The following is a 6,053-nucleotide window of genomic DNA, read 5'->3' on the forward strand; positions in this document are numbered from 1 at the left end:
TGTTGTCAATCCCTTTCATCTTTTCAAATCATCAATAGTATCTATTAAAAATAAAATGTCTGTGTAAAATAATTTATTTTAGTAAAATTCATGGAATAGTTGCTGAGTGAGCTACGGATTTTTAGGGTTGGGGTGGGGAGAAGGGTGTATAGACAATCGGAAGGTGAGAAGCTAGTGGGCTTAAGTCCATTAGTAACACTTTAGAACCAAGAGCAAAAGTTTTGAACTAGGACTCCTTGGCCTCGTAATTTTTTTCTTTTCTTTTTTCTTTTCTTTTCTTTTCTCTTTTCTTTTCTTGTCTTTTCTTTTTCCTTTCTTTTCTCTCCCCTCCCCTCCCCTCCCCTCCCCTCCCCTCCCCTCCCCTCCCCTCCCCTCCCCTCCCCTCCCCTCCCCTCCCCTCTCTTCTCTTCTCTTCTTCTTTTAACCTCCTTACTTCTAAATGATCTGTATTCTATAACTTGCCTTGGCAAAACTTTCCTAATCTCATAATCCTGTTTAATCAACAACAACTACTGCACCACCTTCACAATATCCATTTTAAGCATTTCATTCACTGAATACAGTCTCCTTTCCTTCCAGCATATTTGCATATTTTACTGTACAAACTGCATATTCCTTTGACTCAACAGGATCTCCAATTCATTGACCCTATAAAGTCTTACCTGTCCATCACCCCATCATTTGTCTCTTTCTTACAACCAAAAAACTTCCCAACTGCCCAGTAAACTGACCCTAATATCTCAGTGGCCTGAACTGAGTCACATGCTCTTTCTAAACCAAAACTGATACGAAAAATATAGTTACCAGGATTCATTTAAAACAATCAGAATTTTTTTCCTGAGGTGGGGATAGAGAGATATTTCTCAGAGGTGAATGGAAAAGGGAAGAATAAGTGTTGGATGGTTGACCAATAGTAACTGCCATAGTATCATGTATAAAATTTATCTTTTTAGCCCTAGCAACAAGGGATAGTTTTTGAAGTAATTTTTAATTGTCAAGAATAGAGTAGGTATCAGGAAAAGAAACACAAAAATAGCTATGTTTTTATCAATCACATTCTAGAACTGGTTCTACTAAATGCTTGTTGGATGACTTTAAGGCATCTAACCTCTGTCTCGATTTCCACATCCACAACATGATATAAATATTGTTCTGTCTTGGGATAGCTGGAAAGATAATTGCACTACATAAATGCAAAGCAATATCATTTCCACATTTTAGCTACCAACACTGCCTGTTTGTTCTATTTTAATGCATTCATCCATTCATACATCTTTTCAACAAATAGTTGCTGACAATCTACTTAAGGTAAGATAGTGGATGAATATTTTGGAATCAAAAAGTTTTCATCATGGCTCCTGCATCTGAAGTATTAACCAAAGAATGACTTAGCAGCAACTGTTTTATCTCCTGGAGTACATAATCAGGAAGGCAGTGTTGAATGTAATATAAGAAAAGATAAAGTGGGGTAATGAGAGGAGTGTTGTCTGTGGAACCACAATGGTTGCTCCAACTGGAATGCGACCTGTCCTGTTTATGAAAGTGCCTACAGCCCAGTGTTGTGAGTCCACAGGTGCCTACACTGCTTTTCTAGCTTAGGTATTGTTTGGTTTTAATATTTACTGGTAAGTAACAAAGGCAAAGCAATGATATGGGTTTATGCTACAATAAATTAGGGAACAAAAACTGAAAGAAGACTGGCTTATGCATGGGCTAGTGAGACGACATGAAATTGGCATTAATGGACTAAGGAAAAAACAGCTTTCCTGATGAAGAACTAATAAAGAACGAACTTTTGTTCTGAAAGCTCTCCATTCTTTGGAATGGCAAGGAAACATTAATAAGTTTAAACTTAGCTAACCAGTTGTCTTAAGGATCCAGTACCTCAAAGAGATTTTTCAATTTTGGAATACCCACATTTCAGAAAAAAATAAGATGTTAAAACACAATTGCTTTTTTCTATGCTTATTCTTTAAAAATACAGGGTAGAAGAGGAATTTTTACTAGGACTTAGAACCTATTATTTCTTTGTGATGGGATAACAATATATTTTGGATGGAGAATCTTCTGGAGGAAATTGTGTTTCGGAGCAACAATGCTGGCTTGTGTAGGAAATCATTATAAAACAGGATTAGAAAGTAAATAGCTACAGTTTACCCCTATTAAATTGAAATAGCAAAGCATAGAAAAATATTGGTAATTAAACGTACCATAATTTTGTATCTGGTTCTGTGGATTTAGAACCAACATTTGATGGAAAGGAAGAATTCCCAACATCAAAGTCCTAGGATACGTCATGCCACCAGAAGAGAAGTTTTGTCACTACAAAGTAACTCCCTTAGCAGAGCATAATAGAGAAGGCAGCACAGCAGGCTGCCTCCATTGCTGTTGTGTGGTTCAGTGAAGTTCTATTCACAAGTTAAAACACAGTTTAAAAACTCAGCTTAGCTTTAACATGGCGGGGAACAGTGTAGCGGTTAGCTGTCCATGATGCTGTGGTTCCTTTTGAGCAAATGTATCTTGTAGTCTGCAGAGCTGTGATCTATGCAGCCTCCACATTCAAGCAAGGTTGAAGGGACTGCTGTGGAAACATGGATCCCTCCAGCCCTGTCCATGCACATGAACCACTTTTCTGTTGGCTTCTTCTACTGCAATAATAAAAAGTATTAAATCGATAACTGGTAAAGGAAAGATGAAACTTAGGGCAGTAAAGAGTTAAAACTTTCTTGGCGTAGGCACACAGTTACTTAATGTAGTTGTGAGATAACAGATATCTATGAAAAACTGGCCATTTGTCAGTTTGCCTGATTAAAGGAGAGGTGATAATAAACAGTCTAATGCTGCTTAACAGTAACTGATGCTAATTTGGGGCTAGGAACTATATAGTCTATATGTAAACTGTCTAATTTAATCCTCTCAACAATCCCATAACATAGGTGTTATCCCCACTCTACAGAAGAAAACAAATTGAGGCAAAAAGTTTAACTTGCTCAAGATCTCACAGATACTAAGTGATGAAGCTGGAATTCAGATACCAGAAAGCCTAACTGCAGAAACGAAGTTCTTAATATTTTCTGTGTTTACATAGACAGCCTACCCTTTTCCCCACAGAATTTAGCTTTGTCCTTTGTTTCTTCACCAAAAAACCTTCTTTTTAAGTAACTTCTTTAAAAGTACAGTAGGTGGCTGTAACTTAAAATACTTTATATGACATCATGCAATCTTAAGATGAAATGACTATTTAGAAGTCCTATGAATAATCTGGTAAAAAAAACACACAACATCTACCCTATTCTTTAATGTAATGAGTTGAATAAAAAAGAATTCTACTTGAGACAAATTAAAACATATAACGACAAGAGTTCAACTTTTCCTTTTCCACTCTGAAAGACACAACAGATTCAAGTCCTACATTCTCAGATCCTCAGAACTGACCATCCAACTTTTCGCTTGTTTCCTATACCTCTCAAATCCTTTCCCATTACTTTCCCAGTTCTCTCACTTGCAAATATAAGCCACTTTCAAATTCTATAAGATTTAACTCTCATTCCCCCATCTCTTCAGACAATTTTTGCCTACTGTGTCACTGAGGAAACTGAGGCTACCAGGCTTGAAATCCAGGAATTCTCTCCTGCTAGACTAACAAATTTACCCACATATGCATCTTTCCAATCTCCCCTCAGAAGATAAGGTCTCCTCTCCTGGTTCAAATCAAATACTCTGTCCGTGCTCTTGGTTCCATCCCCTCCCACCTATTTAAGGAACTTGAATCATTAATTTTCCATCATATCTTTTGAACTGTTGTAGAGTTGCCAAATACATTGCTACCATGCCCAGACCTTCTTATGAGGGAAGGCAATCCACCCATTGTCTTTGCAAAGGGGCAGCCATGTTTTATACCATGTAAATTCCTGAGTACTAACTGATTGGACAATGTGGGCACCTGTTTCAAAGGGCAGCCAACTTACAGGCTGGCCAAAGAATTAAGACATGGTCCTGGCATGAAATGATAAGCAGGGTCTGTCACCTTCTTAAAACTTTTCAAAAGTGCTCACTGCTTTAAGCATGAGACCCATCTTTAAGTGAGATGAGTAAATTTTTATTAGAAAAGTTTTGAAATGATCTTTAATGCATGTCTTGCCTGTGAATGTCATTCACTTTAATGTGGAAGTTTATACTGTATAGTTGCTAGAGTGCTAAGCATGTTAATATAGGAATAATAATGTTGAACATTATTGATAACAATGCCACTCATAGCAGCCTATTATATGGGTTTTAAATGCATCATCTTGATTCCATTATAATTAACTAGCTGTTAGTAACAGGAAAGGAGCAAAGGGAAGGCCAGACATCATAGGCATGTCATTCGGGCAGCTTCACCAGGAAGCTACAATTTTACATTCCACAGGGGTCCAACAAAGGGGCAGTAGAGGGATGCCCAGTAAAGCTGGAGTGACATAGGCAAGGTACTTACTGTCAGTCACACCTGAGGACAAAGGTCATTGGCCAGAATGGGCATGGCCACTGCAAGGGCGCAAAATTTGGGATATTTAATTCCCTAAACAAAGGAATTTGCTCTCTTGGGCTCTTGGCTCTCTTACTGCTTTTGGGACTCGTGAGACTCTGGGTTTGTGGGGCTCCTGCCCACATGGCTCACAGCCATAGGGACCCCACACACAACGGATTCATGGACTGCAACCAGCCTGATGCTGACCTGGACCCATCTCCAACATGGAAAGGAAACTCTGGACACTGGATCTGCTTCTAGCTCTACTGAAACCCCAGCTACACTTTTATGACTGGACTAAGAGAAATGGGACTTTGGAAACACAGAAACTTAATTCCACAAAAATAGAGCTTTCTACCACATCTCATCCTCCTGTGGGGGCCTCCAGAAGTGTTTATTCCAGCAGTACCCCAAGAACCCCCATGCCTACTAGCAACAGAGAAAGACCACCCACGTTTTTCTCTGATAACAATCTGATTCTCACAATAATCCTGCAATGTAGGTTCCAATATCCCTAATTTTCAGATAAAGAAACTAAGGCTAGGACTTGGGTAATTTTCTAAGGTCACTCAGTTTAACCTGTAGCTGAGCTTGGAGTCTGGATCAAAAGCTTATGTAGTCTTTGTCTTCTTTATATGATATCTTTTTCCTAACCAAAAACATGAAGACATTGCTTAATTTTATCATTTGTCATCTTGGCTTGACATCAAAATGACTGGAGTTAGTTTACATAAGTATACGAACAGCATAAAATTAACAGATGAGTGATGAAAGGGGAAGAAAACCAAGCCAGGGGCAAATTTAGGGTATAAAAATGACACCATAGGTTTTGTAAGTAGACGGGGTCTGTAAAGATCGCTTCACTAGGAAGGAGTGATGCCTTTAGGAAGACTTGGTAGCTTCTTCATTGGTTAACATTTAGATGTACACCTCTCTGGATCAGAGAGGCACATAAGGAAAAAAAGACTAAGGATGGAGACAACTTACCAAGAGCAATTTAATAGTGTCTTTGAAGGAAAAGCTACGCTGACAAAGACGTGATCCAAGCTTCTTTAAATTTGGACCACCCTATGATTTCCTTAATACTTACATTATCTTCCCAACTACCTATAACCTGGAGAAACCACGATATCGTTCAGAGTTATGATCGGGGGCGGGGGTTATTCTGAGCAATAGCCTACAAGAAACCTAGCTGCTGATCTGAGTATGTAATTACATGGGTGTGGAGTTTGGGCTTGGAGTGAGCGTAGCAGATTAACTCATACTTAATAACGGAGTAAGTCTGCCGGGCCATGACTCAACGCGCCCAAGTTACCAGGATTGCTCGGCCTTCCTCTCGAAGCCTTCGGTTTCAACCAACACAGTCCTCCCGGGGTGCGGTCTCACTGCGGTCGGCCTTGCCAGCCCGGGTCAGGAGACCACCAAAGGCTCAGGCATCACACTTCCTGGGAAACAGCCTCTTTCCAGGTTCTCCTCGGCCTTCTTGAATACTGTTTATTTTCTAAGCCAGTGGGCGACCCCCGCGGGCGGCAGGGGCTCGCTGCGG

This window comes from Miniopterus natalensis, chromosome 14, assembly GCF_054644295.1.
Source record: "Miniopterus natalensis isolate mMinNat1 chromosome 14, mMinNat1.hap1, whole genome shotgun sequence".
NCBI classification, from domain to species: Eukaryota; Metazoa; Chordata; class Mammalia; order Chiroptera; family Miniopteridae; genus Miniopterus; species Miniopterus natalensis.